General features: G+C 41.8%; 2 protein-coding genes and 2 non-coding genes across 5 annotated transcripts in view; 3 read left to right on the top strand and 1 right to left on the bottom strand.

Annotated features, from left to right (window-relative positions):
* Positions 1-3,760, bottom strand: part of mybpc2b (myosin binding protein Cb) — a 32,757-nt gene extending 28,997 nt beyond the window's left edge. Inside the window, exon 1 of one of the 2 annotated variants that reach the window (XM_077219246.1) lies at positions 3,470-3,760. The gene's annotated coding sequence lies outside the window, so the exon portion shown is untranslated. The remainder of the gene's footprint in view (positions 1-3,469) is intronic. The other variant, XM_077219245.1, reaches the window with a different exon arrangement.
* The window catches only part of LOC143726892 (tripartite motif-containing protein 16-like protein), a 25,441-nt gene continuing 11,629 nt past the window's right edge, over positions 3,689-17,500 (top strand). The window contains exon 1 of the mRNA XM_077219248.1: positions 3,689-3,775. The gene's annotated coding sequence lies outside the window, so the exon portion shown is untranslated. The remainder of the gene's footprint in view (positions 3,776-17,500) is intronic.
* trnaw-cca (transfer RNA tryptophan (anticodon CCA)) lies at positions 13,077-13,148 on the top strand. Its single transcript has one exon. It is a non-coding gene; the product is annotated as a tRNA-Trp (tRNA).
* trnaw-cca (transfer RNA tryptophan (anticodon CCA)) lies at positions 14,743-14,814 on the top strand. Its single transcript has one exon. It is a non-coding gene; the product is annotated as a tRNA-Trp (tRNA).

Genomic DNA, 17,500 nt, shown 5'->3' with positions numbered 1-17,500 from the left:
TTAATTGGATCCTAGCAGGGACTTATACACTAACTCCAAATGAAATAGCACAGATAAAATGTGCCTCCACCAATGCGGCTCGAGGTTTCGGATTCTGCTCCTCTTAAATTGGGGGTTGCCTTTTTCCAATTTCTCAAAATCATTTGATAAATGTTTAGTGTTTAAGATTTGTGCATTTGAATTGCATATACATATATAATTTCCATTCAATTGTGTCATAGTTTTAACGATGCATATTTGTCGGTCACACATAAATGATGTGTGGTTTCTGGAATATTACTAATAAACTAAATGTTTTAAATACATAATAAGCTGGTTTATATATTTATCATCAATAAATCCAGTTTGTTTCAATCTCATACATACATTCATACTCAGGGGTCTGGGGGCCCCTGGGCTTGAGTTTATGTTTGGGCCCTATTACGCTACAAACAGCATTATGGAGTATAGCACAAGTTTCACAAAAATTAAAATATTCCTTGAGGTTTCTAGAACAATTAATATGCAACATGCCTATAGTCAAAGTTTAGTGGTAGGCTAATATTAAATAGTCATTTTAATACAATACAATTAGGATGTGCTCTCTCGGTTGAGAGAAGATCAAAACTCTAATAATAGCCTAAAGCAGTATTTTAAAATTCATTGTCATAGCTTTCTGTCCTCCTATGTCAGATTCTTACATTTAGGCAACAAATTCAATCAGAATGCAAAGACACTGTGAATGGCTATTATGACCAAATAAAAGGAAGTCGGTATCAATAAAATCCATTTTTGGATTGACACAGGCTGTTTAGTATGGATCTACACAGCAAATTATAATTGCATAAATTATGTTAAGAGATTAATGTTTTAAATGTAAAAATCAAAGAGATGCAAATAGTTAATAATAATCTATTCCACAATTGTTTTTGTAGTGCATTCATTTATGTATGACTGACAAATATGCATCACAAGTTTATTAGTTTGTTGATGTTAAAACTGTGTAATCCAAATGGATGGAAAAATGCACAAATCAGAATTTTAGGCCTAAATATTTAACGAGTGTAAATTAACCTATTAAAGTTGCTGAAGACATTATTAGGCTTGAGGTATGAATTATTTGTAATCCGCTGGTCACTGTGGAACTGTGCTAAGATCTGAAGATGACCAGCGCACACGTTCATCTCTGTCCCGTTCACACACCATCAGCGGCTTCTCGTCTTACAGGCTCAATAGGTTTAAAAAGATAAACTAGTATGACAGGAGGAAGAAAAATATTTCACGACTGTATACTTGCAAATCACTGTCTGTCTGACAGAGCTTATGGTTTTATGTGCGGCGCCTCAGATTTTGTGAACTGTTAATAGATAGTTAAGACTACAGAAAGATAGTCTATCATCTATCTATCTGTATCTGTCTGTCTATCTATCTATCTATCTATCTATCTATCTATCTATCTATCGATCTATCGATCTATCGATCTATCGATCTATCTGTATCTGTCTGTCTATCTATCTATCTATCTATCTATCTATCTATCTATCTATCGATCTATCTATCTATCTGTCGGTCGGTCGGTCGGTCGGTCGGTCGGTCTGTCTGTCTGTCTGTCTGTCTGTCTGTCTGTCTGTCTGTCTGTCTGTCTGTCTGTCTGTCTGTCTGTCTGTCTGTCTGTCTGTCTGTCTGTCTGTCTGTCTATCTATCTATCTATCTATCTATCTATCTATCTACTGTATCTGTCTGTCTGTCAATCTGTCTGTCTGTCTATCTATCTATCTATCTATCTATCTATCTATCTGTGTATCTATCTATCTATCTATCTATCTATCTATCTATCTATCTATCTATCTATCTATCTATCTATCTATCTATCTATCTATCTATCTATCGATCTATCGATCTATCGATCTATCTGTATCTGTCTATCTATCTATCTATCTATCTATCGATCTATCGATCTATCGATCTATCGATCAATCGATCTATCTGTATCTGTCTATCTATCTATCTATCTATCTATCTATCTATCTATCTATCTATCGATCTATCTATCTATCTGTCTGTCGGTCGGTCGGTCGGTCGGTCGGTCGGTCTGTCTGTCTGTCTGTCTGTCTGTCTGTCTGTCTGTCTGTCTGTCTGTCTGTCTGTCTGTCTGTCTGTCTGTCTGTCTGTCTGTCTATCTATCTATCTATCTATCTATCTACTGTATCTGTCTGTCTGTCAATCTGTCTGTCTGTCTATCTATCTATCTATCTATCTATCTATCTATCTATCTATCTATCTATCTATCTATCTATCTATCTATCTATCTATCTATCTATCTATCTACTGTATCTGTCTGTCTGTCAATCTGTCTGTCTATCTATCTATCTATCTATCTATCTATCTATCTATCTATCTATCTATCTATCTATCTATCTATCTATCTATCTATCTATCTATCTATCTATCTATCTATCTATCTATCTATCTATCTATCTATGTCTGTCTGTTTACGCAATGCAGATGAAAGTTATGACATCATGCATAGGCGGCTTAATAATAAAAACATGCATGATCATTAAAAATGTGATATAGTGGTCATGTAAGTTTTGTTCACTTTATCCATTACACTGAAAAAAATATTTTTGTGGAAAGAATTTGCACTCAGAAACAGCAAGTAGGCCATTGAATTAAATGTATATTTTTGAAGTAGACAGACTGAAAGAGTATTTTCTTGTAAAAATGTAACTCTAATAATCAGTGTGTGAGTGTGCGTGTGTGTGTGTGTGTGTGTGTGTGTGTGTGTGTGTGTGTGTTCCAGCTTTTTTCAGCCAGCTCCAGTCTGGAAGGTTTTAATTTTACCATCTGTGCAACTTTATCTCTCTGCCCTGTGACACATCTGCTCCACTCTTTCTCTTAACACTAAGCCCTACCTCATTCATGAAAGATCTTTCCCCCCCCCCCCCCCCCCCCCCCCCCGCCACAGTTTTAATCCGTGTGCATTGCTTATACTATTAATTTGATGTGCGCATGCACATGTGTAGATATTTAAAGCTAACAAACTAAAGAAAGTGCATGGAAATATTGTGAAAAATGATTAGAAGCAATGACAATTAGAGAAAGAACAGCACATTACATTCCCGATTACAAGATATCTGTCATGTATCAAACAAAAAAATATTTAATGCATCAGTCTAACAGTTCTAAATCAGCAAATGCCAGTTTTGTTGAAAAAAGTTTGATTCTTATCTCTTATCTGACAATATCAGCTGATAAATAATAATATGAGCACAAATACATGCAAAACATGTCAGTAAATATTTATGTATCAATTTGCACAATTTCTTATGGTCTAGTTTTGTAAAGTATTTCTATCATTGTCACCACCAATACGGTTACTAAACATAAAAGTTACTAATACTACTACTAATTAAACAGCAGAAGTAGCATAAATACTAAAACGCAGGAAAAGAGATTGATTAAGAATGAAGGGAAAGGAGAGATGTACCTTCTGTGGGCTCAGGCATGGTTGAGGCTGCGTCTTGCTTGTCTTCCTTCGACTGACAGCTTGTGTCACTTTTTTTGCTTTTTATTTCACAGTCCCTCTGTTATTCAAAGCGTTCAGGGAACTCAAATTACCCACCAAGCAAGGAGAGAGTGGGAAGGAGGGAGAAACCAGGGGGAGAGAAGAGAGAAGGACAGACACTTGAAACCCCACTTGGATTCTCCAAGTCCAGGAACAAACTTTGGAGGGATGGAGAGAGAGACAGAGATGAGGGACGGGACCCGAGTGTTCGCTGACAGACGTGTTAAGGTGTTGTTATTTTATGGAGAGTTTTACACCAGCTAAACAGAATACTGCTCTTTCAACACCATTTCACCACAACATTTCGCTATTTGCATCCATCTGTCTTTAACAGAATCTGCTTTTTTTTATTTTCTTTGGTGATTTTTGTGGAGTATAAATATTATTTAAATGTAATATTAGTATAATATACTGTAAAATATATGAATATATTGTACATATCATTCTTATATATATATATATATATATATATATATATATATATAATATATACATATTAGTGCTTTCAATCGATTAAAAAATTAACTAGATGGATTACTGTAATATCACATGTTTTCTGTGATTATTCAGAATTAATCGCATTTAAAACACTTAAAGTAATAGTTCACTTTCAAATGAAAATTCTGTCATCATTTACTCACCCTCAAGTTGTTTCATGAGTTTCTTTCTTCTGCTGAACACAAAAGAAGATATTTTGAAGAATGTAAGTATCAAACAGTTGATGGTAGCTGTTAACTTCCATAGTAGAAAAAAAAATACTATTGAAGTTAATGGGGTACATCAACTGATTGGTTACCGACATTCTTCAAAATATCTTCTTTTGTGAAAAAATTAATCAGATTTGAAACAACCTGAGGTTTGAATAAAGCTATCAAATTGAATAAAGCTATCAAACATTTTGCACTGCATACATTATAAATTAAATATATATGAATCCTTATTAAAGCAACAAAAGTTCTTTAGTCAAGAGCAATGATCATTTTCTGTTACCTTTTTTCTTTGAATGGAGGGGTCCTTGATTATGATTTTACTTTTTTAATTTTATGTTGCTGTTTGAGCATAAACAACATCAGCAAAGTTACGACACACAAAGTTCAACGCAAAGGGAGATATTTTCTTTTAGAGAAATCGCTTTTTAAGGGCTACAACAAACGGCTGTTAGGGACTACAATGAGCTTCTTCCCAGGTTGGTGACATCACAACCCTAAAATTTACATGAACCCTGACGCCGGGAACAAGCAACAAAGGGGGTGAGTCCACGTTTGGCTACTTTAGAGAAGAGGAAGTTGTTTTTTACAAAACCAGAAAAGGTTTTTCCGAAGGCTGATGAACTTAGCGGGGTTAAAACTTATTTTTAACACTGTTCCTAAACATTATAACCACAACGTTTGTCTGTGCGCTGCACATGTTACGGAGAACAGCTTCCAGAAAAAAGTACAAAGCAGGCTATACGCACAAAAGCTTCTCCTAGAAGACATAAGCTAGACATTCCCATTTTTTGGGACAATCTGTTGTTTATGGATCACAACTTGTAAGTATGTCTTATTATTTATACTTATGTTTTCTATTAACAGTTTGAATTATAGGTTTTATGTAGTTGCTAATGATAGCTATGATGTAAACAATGGGCAAAGCTTTGCCTCAGCTAGCCTGCTAACTAACATTACAGTATTGATGTAGTGTTTACTATAGCTTTTGTAAGCTCTTGCTTTTGTAAGACTGTTCGCTGCCCCTTAGGAAAATTATCCATGATTTTGTAATCGATTACTGTTTGTTTACGCATAGTTTTCCGACAAATATGATTAAATGGTGGATAACATCGTATCTATAAGAAAATTACACAAAAACTCCTGTGAAAAGTCCTGTGAAATCCGTGCTTGAAATCCGTTCTGCATGATCCTCTTGTTCGTTAACATTGTCAGGGTCTGAATCGGGCTTGAAATGGTTTGAAATTGAAAATATCATTAATATTTACATCTGAGTAGAGCTCGCGGTTATGAAGGGGCGGGACATTTCCTGAACACTCTATGAGCTGCCAATCACAACAATATGAACCAGCCGACCAATCACAGCACATTTCGTATTTCGAAAGGAGGGGCTTCATCGAAAACGACGCTATATATTTATATTTTATATATTGATGAAGTGGACAGGTTTTCTGAACATTCCTCCATCTTTCATTATTCAGATACACGGGTAATCCCGCCCTAGACTGACAACTGCTGGAGTCAGACAACTTCAATGCAACTTCCTCCTCAAGGGAACATGTGAATGCTGCTTTAGGGATGAAGAAACGTCTCGGTTACGTATGTAACCCTCGTTCCCTGAGTAGGGAACGGAGACGTTACGTCGGATGACGACGAATGGGGTTTCGCTTAGAACACCTATCGACTTCGAGTATTACAAAACGAGCCAATGGCAAAGAAATGCCATGGGTCTGCGGAATTTGCATAGCGTAACTCCGCCCCACCTCGTGGGTATAAAAGGAGGAAGCCGGCAACATGCAGATATGTTTCTTCGCTGAGGAGCCAAGACTGAGCTCAGGCGATCCCCGTGGTACAGCGGAAAGTGGCAGGCAGACGTAACGTCTCCGTTCCCTACTCAGGGAACGAGGGTTACATACGTAACCGAGACGTTCCCTTTCGTTGTCACTCCGAGTTACGTCGGATGATGACGAATGGGGTTACCAGTCTAATCACGCCACCTTCTTGGCTGTCTTCCAGTGCCCTGTGTAAATCTGAGATCCTTGTCGTGAGACTGGCACGGACGAAGGACTCCTATATAGCACAGGAATACCAAGGTACACTGGGGAGCATATCCCATAGCTTAGAGTAAATATGCAATTATTGCCAACCCAGATGGGGCGGGGGGGCTTAGAGAATACACATATGACCCGGAGGGATGCATATGGAGAACACTGGGGTGTCCAGCCGCAGGTGGAATATTTCAACCCCAGGGGTGGCAAGGTGGCTTGCCAAGGGAAAGACACATGCTCAGAGAGGCTTACAGTGGAATTCACATGTGGGGGTCGCTCAGAGGAGGGAACATGCACACGGGAGGCACCTAGGCGACGCGCAGGCAATAGACACTGGCACCGACGTTAGGAGTGCTGGAGGAACTCAGGGCATTCGGAGAAGCTCGCCTGAGGAGAAATCGCACGTATCCAGTCCGTGGAGTGGAATGGCGAGCAAACGAAGACACCTGAGCGGGTCCAGTACTAGCTGGTTGAAGCGAGTACATGACAGGACAATGGCTCCACTCGGAGATTGTAGAATCTGGCGAATGTGTTAGGTGTCGCCCAGCCTGCAGCTCTGCAGATGTCTGTTAGCGAGGCGCCATGCGCTAGAGCCCAAGAGGATGCCACACTCCGGGTGGAGTGGGCAGTCACACCAAGGGGGCACGGTCGACCTTTCTGCTGGTATGCCAAAGCAATGGTGTCCACTATCCAGTGAGACAACCTTTGCTTGGAGAGAGTCTTTCCCTTCAGCTTCCCACCATAACAGACAAAGAGCTGGTCTGAGGTCCTGAAACACTGCGTTCTGTCTACATAGGTGCGGAGAGCGCGTACTGGAAAGAGCAGTGCCAAGGCTGGGTCTGCCTCCTCCAGGGGCAGCGCTTGCAGGTTCACCACCTGGTCCCGGAAGGGAGTGGTAGGAACCTTGGGCACATATCCAGGCCGGGGTCTCAGGATCACGTGAGAGTAAGCCGGCCCGAATTCCAGGCACGCTTCGTCAACGGAGAATGCGTGCAGGTCCCCTACCCTCTTGATGGAGGCCAGGGCAGTTAGAACCACTGAGAGGTCCCAAGAGGGAACGAGAGGAGGGCGAGGCGGATTTAGTCTCCTCGCTCCTCTCAGGAACCTGATGACCAGGTCGTGCTTCCCCACCGACTTACCTTCGATGAGGTCATGGTGTGCGGCAATGGCGGCAACATAGACCTTCAGGGTGGAGGGAGACAGCCTTCGCTCCAACCCCTGTTGAAGGAAGGAAAGCACAACGCTGATCGAGCATCTCCGGGGGTCTTCTCGGTGAGAAGAGCACCAGCTGATTAAGAGGTTCCACTTCAACGCATAGACGTGTCTCGTGGACGACGCCCTAGCGGAAGTGATGGTAGCCACCACCGCTGGTGGTAGGGTATTCAAACCTGTCTCGTCCCATCCAGGAGCCACACATGGAGGTTCCAGAGATCGGGACGAGGGTGCCATAGGGTGCCCCGTCCCTGAGAAAGAAGGTTGGGCAAGTCCAGTTGGGCAAGTAAGGGGCAACCATAATGACCTGCTCCTCGTCCTCCCTGACCTTGCGCAACGTCTGCGCAAGAAGGCTCAATGGGGCCAGCTGTGCGCCTGAGCATCCGTGCCGAGCGTGCCCTCGGTCAGGAAATAAAACTGGGTGCAATGGGTCGAGTCGTGAGAGGCAAACAGATCTATCTGTGCGTCCCCGAACTGGTCCCAAATCAGCTGAACCGACTGGGGATGGAGTCGCCATTCTCCAGGGAGGGGCTGAAGCCGTGAGAGCTCGTCGGCTGCACAGTTCAGGACTCCGGGAATGAAAATGGCTCGAAGCAACCTCAGATGCTTCTGACTCCATAAGAGGAGGTGGCGGGTGGGTTGCAACATACGGCGCGAGCGTAGACCACCTTGACGGTTGATGTACGCTACTGTGGCGGTATTGTCTGATCGGACTAGTACGTGTTGACCCCTGAGCAACGCCCGGAAGCGGTGCAGGGCAAGGCGTACTGCCAGCAACTCGAGGCAAAAGACATGCCATACTGCTCAATACTACATGCGAGAATCACTGAGCTCCAGGAGCAGCCTGGCTCAACACCTAAGTGTGAAGAAATTCACTGAACTTCAGGAGCATTTCTGCTCAACACCTGGTGTGATAAATCTCACTGAATTTTTCAGGAGCATTTCTGAGAGTGTGACAGCATGTTCATTGCGCATGGCGCCCCAGCCCGTGGAGGCATCTGTTGAGACAACAACATGCCGGGAAGCTCGTTCCAGGGGCACTCGGACCCGTAGAAAACTGAGGTTCGACCACGGGGTGAGTACTGACGGCAGGTCGGACTAACTGGTACTCGGAGGGTGCCGTGTTGCCATGCCAACCTCGGGACTCGGTCGCGAAGCCAAAGCTGAAGCGGTCTCATATGAAGCAATCTGAGCGCCGTACCGCGGCTGCAGATGCCATATGCCCCAGGAGCCTCTGAAAAAACTTCAGTGGAACCGCACTCTTGCGCTTGATAGTCTCAGGCAAGTCAGCAATGGCTGAGTGGAGAAGGCGACCAAGTCCATACCGAGAAAAGAGCTCCTCTGCACAGGGCAAAGTTACTCCTTTCCCAGTTGACCCGAAGGCCAGGACGAGCTAGGTGCCGGAGCACTGGGTCCCTGTATTCTCAAACCTGGTCTCAGGAGTGAGCTTAAGACAGCCAGTCACCGAGATAGTTCAGGATGCGAACCCCGTGTTCCCATGGAGGAACAAGGGCTGCCTCACAAACCTTGTGAAGGCGCAAGGAGACAGGGCTAGCCCGAATGGGAGAACAGCGTACTGATATGCGCACGCCCTGACAGCAAACCGTAGGTATGGTCTGAGTCGAAGGAGAACGGAGACATAAAGGTAGGCGTCCTTCAGGTCGATCGCTGCAAACCAATCCTGTGGTCGCACACATCCAGAAATGCGTTTGGCCAGGAGCATCTTGAACGGCAGCCTGTGAAGGGAGCGGTTCAGATGCGTAGGTCCAGGATTGGCCGTAACCCACCAGACTTCTCCGGGACAATGAGGTAGGGGCTGTAAACCCAGACCTCATTTCGGCTGGACGGACAGTCTCACTCGCACCCTTCGCCAGTAGGGTAGCAACCTCCGCTCTCATGATAGGGGCATAGCCATCGACCAAAGTGGAGCGGACTCCCCTGAAGCGGGGAGGAGACCGTGCGAACTGAATCGCACAGCCGAGCCGATGGTTCGCGCGACCCAGCGGAACAGATAGGAAAGCTCTAGGCAGGCTCCCAACTGTGCCAGCGGCGTCAAGAACCACAGACGTCCCCCCGGTGGTGCAGTGAAGCGGAATGACCGGCCCAGACGTGGAAGGCATAGCGGCCCGGTGTGGGGGCAAGGTCAAAACCGCACCCTGACAGAGGAGGCCAGGGGAGGACCAGTGTTCCACGGGGGCCTGCTCTGTCAGGGGTCTGGCGACAGAGGGGGACAGGGGCGAAGCGGTCCGTGGACGGCACGCCGTGTCAACCGCCTCTGGGACAGAGGGGGACGAGGAGAGCATGGCTTGTGGGCGGCGCTCTGTGTCGTCCGAGAACTCTGTATGCTCAGAGACGAGAGAGTCAGCTCTTTCTGAATAAGGATTCTTCCCCAGCCCTCCACCGGGGAAAGGAGTGGCCCTGCTACCAACTCCTGGAAAGAACTGAGTCTCATCTCTGAGCAGCCCATCTCAAAAGTGCCGCTTAACCCGGCGTTTAGCGGGGGCGGGGCTAGAGAGGGCTGTGGCAGCCCCCCTACGGTCTTCCAGAGCCAGGCCCGGGTGAACGGGCGGGGTTGGAACCGTGGGAGGGCGCCTTCGGCGGTGGGCAGACTGAGGGATCTGAGCGGACGGCGGGGCCATCGGGCAGGATAACCTCAATCTGCTCATGAGAACTGTTGGGCAGAAGCACTCAACCGCACCGCCGAAGAGGCCGACCTGGGAGATGGGGGTGTCGAGCAGACGGGTCCGCCCGACATCGTGCACATCAGACCGGTCAGCCCCAGAATGGTGAACATCACCTGACTCTGAGAGCGTACGGCCACTTTCGTCGCTCTGAGAGCAAGGTCAGTGGCGGCGCGCAGCTCACTGAAGAGCCTCGGGTCAGTCCAGCCCCCCTGCATGTCCATGAGCATCTGGGTCAGGTAGACACGCAGAACGGTCATGGGATGCAGTGAGGGGGCTACCTGTCCTGTGGCACTATAGGATTTCGCCACAGATTAGTGTAGACGAAAAGAATTACAGGCTTTGGACGGGTGCTCAGGATTGCGCTGGGAAGCACTCTGAGGACACAGTAGCATGGCAACAGAGCGTTCAACCGGGGGGACCCCAGTGTAGCCATGGGCAGCGGCCTCTGTGGGGAGGAAAGGCGGATGAGACCAATGAGCGGACCTGTGATCTCATCATGCACGTCCTGGAGGAAAGATATTGGGGTTTGCTGTGGACGCGGGTCGGCAGCCTCACCCAAAAACCAATCGTCCCGGGAAAGCATGGCCGTAATCTCCGGATCAGACTCAGGCACAGCCGTATGCACACCAGAGGACGGCAGCTGTGACGAGTCGTCATTTCCAGAAGAATCAAGCCCACCTAGTGATGCTGCTACAGACACAGCATCATCCTCTGTAGCTCCAAATGAAAACACACGGGCCACCCGAGGGTAGACTCGTGGAATCATCAGTTCGCTAGCGGGCACCGTCATTAAAGAGGGGGGCTGGGGTCGCAGACACAGAGTCGGCGCCTTGTTCCAGACCAACACCCTCAGGTCACCCTGGCCACCAGCCGAAGATCGGGGGTGGATGAGGGGACTCTCACTCTTGCGAGTTCACCGAGTCTTGACCTATATATGACGCAATGATCACGTTCTCAGCGAGAACATGAGTCACCCACGAGCGCTGTTCATGCATGATCAAACCCAAACACACTAGACCGCGCTCGTGCCCATCAGAGTCCGATAGCAGTCCGCTGCAACCAGAAATGCACGGGCGAGCCGTCTTTAAAAAGACGTGCCGCGTGCGAGCTCTTTTATGAGAGGAGAAAAAAACTATGCGATGCTGAAGCGCATAGGGAGACACACACACTGCACAGATCAGCAGGCACTGTGAGCTCGCTGCAGATCGCCGTCATACCAAAACCGGAGAGAGAAGCTCGTCTCGTAGAGCGAAGTCAGAGATGACTGTGGAGTGAAGAAATACTCTTGGCTCCGAAGCGAAAACATATCTGCATGTTGCCGGCTTCCTCCTTTTACACCCACGAGGTGGGGCGGAGTTACGCTATGCAAATTCCGCAGACCCATGGCATTTCTTTGCCATTGGCTCGTTTTGTAATACTCAAAGTCGATAGGTGTTCTAAGCGAAACCCCATTCGTCGTCATCTGACGTAACTCGGAGTGACAACGAAAGGGAACTTGGTTTAAGTCTTAATGAACGGATCTTTAACTACTACAGTATTTCTCCTATTGATGCTTCATTCACCTAATCCCCTGTGAGTTTGAAACTCAATTCCTAAACTCATGCTGATTTTATTAATAGAGTTCTCATCCCATATCTGGTGTGTATCGGAGGATCAGTACACATTGGCTGCAGGGTTGATGAAGAGAGACAATCTAAAGTATGTATCTCATGCCCCTATGACATCACTGTTGTTCAGTTGGGTTGTACACACCATGTGGATATGAGTGACAGTCATATTTAGTTGCAACATTTGGCAAATGTATTTTATTTACATTAACGAATAACCAATGTGCAATTAGGAAGCATTCATTTTCATTTTTCTTTATTTGAATTTATTTTATTTTTCTTTAAAATAATATTACACCATTAATAGACTGACTGGCTATATTGTTTATATATTTTATTTTAAAACATTTTTTGATTGCTACATTTTATTTTTAGGGGTCATTTATTTTTTACAAAGACAAAGTGTATTAAAAACAAACTTTTGGGAATAAAATGTATATTTTAAAATCATAGTATACACATTAAGCAGATACATTGAAGTTCCAATTAATTTGCACATTCTATTTTTAACACGATGAACATGATGGTGTATTGTATTTGAAACATATTTTCATAGTTATGAATTATATTTTATCATTTTAAACATGTTTTGAATATCATGTTTGGATATTTTTCTAACTTCCTAAGCAGCATTTTATGCACTATTGTTACGAACACTCTGAGTGTTGTACCTTGTTCTACTTTGATATTTCCTTAATACTCTTCACCGATATTATTGTCTTCTTAAAGTTCACAAAAATTTTGAAAAAAGTGGCAAAATTAGGCATTAATAGTGGCAAAATTGATGGTCACGATTGAAATCGTTTTTTCTTTCTTTTTTTCTTTTTCTTTTTTTTGTACAATGTGATCAATTATTTTTCTACAATAAAAAGCTTATTGTGTGCCTTTTGTGGGTAACCAAACAGTTTCTGGTCCCCATTGACTTGCATGGTATATTTATATATTTTTCATTCTATGGAAGTCAATGGGGACCAGTACTGTTTGTTACCGACATTCTTCAAAATATCTTCTTTTAACTTCCACAGAACAAAGAAATTCATACAGGTTTAGATCAACTATGGGTGAGTAAAGTATGACATCATTTTTATTTTTGTGTGAACCATCTCTTTAATGATCTCATTAACTTCAAGAATGGTCTGGATCTTGACTACACCTCTGGTTTATCACGGCTACTGATGGCTGTATAGGCCTACTATAAGAGAAAGACTACATATCCAGCTTTTCCTGAATTACTAGCAGTCGAAACCCATAAATCAAGCCTTTGACCGCAGGACCTCGTGGCGCAACGGTAGCGCGTCTGACTCCAGATCAGAAGGTTGCGTGTTCAAATCACGTCGGGGTCAAAACTTATTTCATCTTTTAAGTTAACAGCACACATTATATACCGAGTACGATTATGAAATTAAGACATGTATTTATAGTACACACACAACTGCGGTTGATTTTTCTTGCTAAAAAATAATGCTATAAGAATTAGGCCTATTAATTCTCAGATGTATTGACAGGTAGAGAATATCTAAGTGCATTCTAATTTAAATGATTTATTTATCGATAAATTAATAATTATTATAATGTTTAAACATTAAATCACATTTACTGGGCAGATCAGTAGATGGCGCTGCAGCCCAATGAATGCACCAGCTTACACAATGTGAACCTGGGTATCACCCTGAAACATAATCTGCTCAAACATAATATTAGTCCAGACATTTTAAGCCAAAATGGGGGTCAACCTTGAACAAATTGCAACAGAAGCAAGCTCAACTGATTTTGTATCCTCAATATGTCCTGAGTAAGGAAAAAAAGCCCCGAAGAATCCCATTAGGGGAAAGTTTAGAAAAAGACCCAAAGAAATCCCATTCATTCGCCTATTCATTCTTTTTCTCACGTGAAAAGGGTAAAAATTATAACCTTTAGATATCATCCTGAAAATCACTGAGTTGATTACTTGCATCAAGACAAACAAAAAATGTATTACAAGTTTTTTTGCAATTGTTTGTTAAAATGGACAAATGGTGGATAATCTAATTACATATGTGCTCATTTGCATAATTACCCAAACAGATCTAAACATTGGTTATAGCAGTGAACATGTCTTGTAGAATTTTGTTGACATATAACAGTAAACTATTTAATGTTAAGGTCTGAATGGAACCCATTTAGGCTACCCATGAACATTAATACAGGAAGAAGTACTTTAGAAACCAGCCTTTATTCATTATTATGGCAGAGATGGGGTTTGGGGCTGGGTCAGTGGGACTGTTTCTGGGGGATGAGTCTGAGGGAAGAACAGGAGGAGAATGCAGAAGACAAAAGGTAGGTGAAATAAAAAGTGTCTGGATCAAAACATCTAGTTATGTACACAATGCCCTCAATGCCCAAACCCCATCTCTGCAATAATAATGAATAAAGGCTAGTTTCTGAAGTACTTCTTCCTGTATTAATGTTCATGGGTATCCTAAATGGGTTCCATTCAGACCTTAACATTAAGTCTTTTACTGTTATATGTCAACAAGATTCAAAAACATTTTCACCTGCTATACTCAATGTTTAGATCTGTTTGGGTAATTATGCAAATTAGCTAATACGTAATTATATTATGCACCGTTTGTCCATGTTAACAAACAATTTCAAAAAACTTGTAATACATTTTTTGTTTGTCTTGATGCAAGTAATCAACTCAGTGATTTTCAGGATGATATCTAAAGGTTATACTTTTTACCCTTTTCACGTGAGAAAAAGAATGAATAGGCGAATGAATGGGATTTATTTGGGTCTTTTTCTAAACTTTCCCCTAATGGGATTCTTCGGGGCTTTTTTTCCTTACTCAGGACATATTGAGGATACAAAATCAGTTGAGCTTGCCTCTGTTGCAATTTGTTCAACCTTTTTTCATAAAATGACTGAACTATATGGAATATACGCTACTTCGTCATGGACCTCGTGGCGCAACGGTAGCGCGTCTGACTCCAGATCAGAAGGTTGCGTGTTCAAATCACGTCGGGGTCAAGCCTTTAGGCTACTCTTTCGACTTCATATAAATGTAATATATTTATAATACAATTACTTCTAGAAAGGGATACGAGAACGTTAATAATATCTCGTCCTGAATTCCAGAGAAGTGAGTTATTGTAGTTTAATAAAAGGAATGGAATGTTGATCATGCATTACCAAATATAATATTTCAAAATATATTTATAAGTATAAACAGCAATGTTTTGGCTCTTTGAGGGTTTTGTGAGTCCAGGAAAAATATAATGAATATAAATGGTTCAAAAATATGAATGTTTTCCTTGCACTTAAACTCGATCTTGCTCCTGCAATAATACAGATCTCTCCTAGGGGTCAGTCAGCATGGTCACAGTGATGCTGTTTATTGCAGTGCTTATGTAATAGGCAGATAACTTTAAGCTGTGCCGGACTGACTCTATCTAAAAAGTGACCCTGAACTTTCTAGCACAGAGCTGACAATCACACCCGGTCCACAACACACCTCACCATTAACACAGCACAGTTTATAACACCACTTACTAACACACAAATATAACACAATACAGAAATATAAATGCTATTTACATTTTTTAAAATTGAAATAAGTATTTTTTGTGCTTAACAAAAGGAATGGCATGCGTGTCTTTGCTGATGTGCAAATTGTGAAGAATTTCAAAATGCAATCACGTGACGATGGATGATTATCGATGGTCATCTAATCATCATAAAGGGGCCTGATTCAATAATCTTAAATCTAATCACTGATCATAAGTTGTATTATTAATATATTTAAATCTTACATTGCCAGTGATGATCCAGCATTGTCACAACAATAAATTATGCTTGAGGTATTTAAGGCAATCATTTTCCACAGACTTTAAAAATATGCCCTTGGTTTAACTCAAAAATATTTGAATCAACTATTTGCATGAGAATTTTGAGTATTTTGAACTCAACTAATTTTGCAATTAGTTGAAAATTCTGTAATTTGTAATCTCGCCCCCCATTGACCATAGTGTTTTTTCCCAGATCTGCTTGGTTACAAACATTCTTCACATCTTTCCTCGTAAACTCAACTCAAATAGAAACAAAGCTCAACTGAGTGAAAGTAACTCGCGTCAAAACATGTTAGTTTGTTTCGATACATGTTTTCGATATATTTAAACCATTTTAACATATTGATCATAAATATATGGTAATATATTTTCTTTCCATAAGGGGCAGTACTGTATATCTCAGCCACAGCCTCTTGTGACTTTCATTTGAATTTGTTTCAACTCTCAGTGTAGCATTTGGTAAAAACAAGCTAACATAATATAAGAAAAATATATAAGGTAGACTAAAAAATCTTGTTGTGTCAATGTAAATTGTTCATGTTGCCTTAACGTTTTAAGTTTAGTCAGCTTGAAATGTGAAGTTGTGTGAGTGATTGATTGTATTGTGAAAGATATGAGCGCTCTAGCAGGTGATGCTCGTGTCCTTGAGCTTCAGGACAGGTGTCATCACATTACACACTAAACAAGCACGCTAAACATGCGCTAACGACATCGGCCATAATTATTATATAAGATTTATTGCTTCAATCTCTGCAGATACCGCAAGCGTCGTCCATATAGCAGCGTGTAATGACTTATTTAAGTGTTGTCTTGTATATCGTGCTTGAATCGGGTCATGCAACACAACATTTCAAATAAAGTCAGAAATGAGTTCAAACTACACCAAACATCTGGGGTGAGTGTTTGAGAGGGGATACATTTGCAATTTCAATTTAAAATGTGATTAAAAACAGGTTTGTTTTATCATCACTAATTAAATATAAAAATAATAAATACAAACAAATACTTCTGTAATATTTCACTGCAAAAATAAAAAAGTAGGAAAAGTAATAATATTATTTAAGATTGCAACTGCAAATATATATGTATTTTTGTTAGATTTTAATGTTATAATATTATTGTAATATTTCACTGTAAAATAAAATGTAAGAAAAATAACATTCTAAAAATAATAATACAACATTTTTTTTATTTTGCATTACAACTGTAAAATTAAATTACAATATCAATACTTTACGGCTGTCTTAATTACTTTATTACTTAAGTACTGTCTTAATACAATTTCAAATGTGATTTACTTTGAAACATGCAGTGCATGTACAGGTCCTTCTAAAAAAATTAGCATATTGTGATAAAGTTCCTTATTTTCCATAAAGTAATGATAAAAATTAAACTTTCATATATTTTAGATTCATTGCACACCAACTGAAATATTTCAGGTCTTTAATTGTTTTAATACTGATGATTTTGGCATACAGCTCATGAAAACCCCAAATTCCTATCTCAAAAAATTAGCATATCATGAAAAGGGTCTCTAAACGAGCTATTAACCTAATCATCTGAATCAACTAATTAAGTCTAAACACCTGCAAAAGATTCCTGAGGCTTTTAAAAACTCCCAGCCTGTTTGATTACTCAAAACCGCAATCATGGGTAAGACTGCCGACCTGACTGCTGTCCAGAAGGCCATCATTGACACCCTCAAGCAAGAGGGTAAGACACAGAAAGAAATTTCTGAACAAATAGGCTGTTCCCAGAGTGCTGTATCAAGGATCCTCAGTGGGAAGTCTGTGGGAAGGAAAAAGTGTGGCAAAAAACGCTGCACAACGAGAAGAGGTGACCGGACCCTGAGGAAGATTGTGGAGAAG

This window comes from Siphateles boraxobius, unplaced genomic scaffold (genome assembly GCF_051911475.1).
Source record: "Siphateles boraxobius isolate OS27281-9 unplaced genomic scaffold, OSU_SipBor_1 12, whole genome shotgun sequence".
NCBI classification, from domain to species: domain Eukaryota; kingdom Metazoa; phylum Chordata; class Actinopteri; order Cypriniformes; family Leuciscidae; genus Siphateles; species Siphateles boraxobius.
The sequence above is the reverse complement of the archived record's forward strand: the minus strand, read 5'-3'. Positions and strand labels throughout refer to the sequence as shown.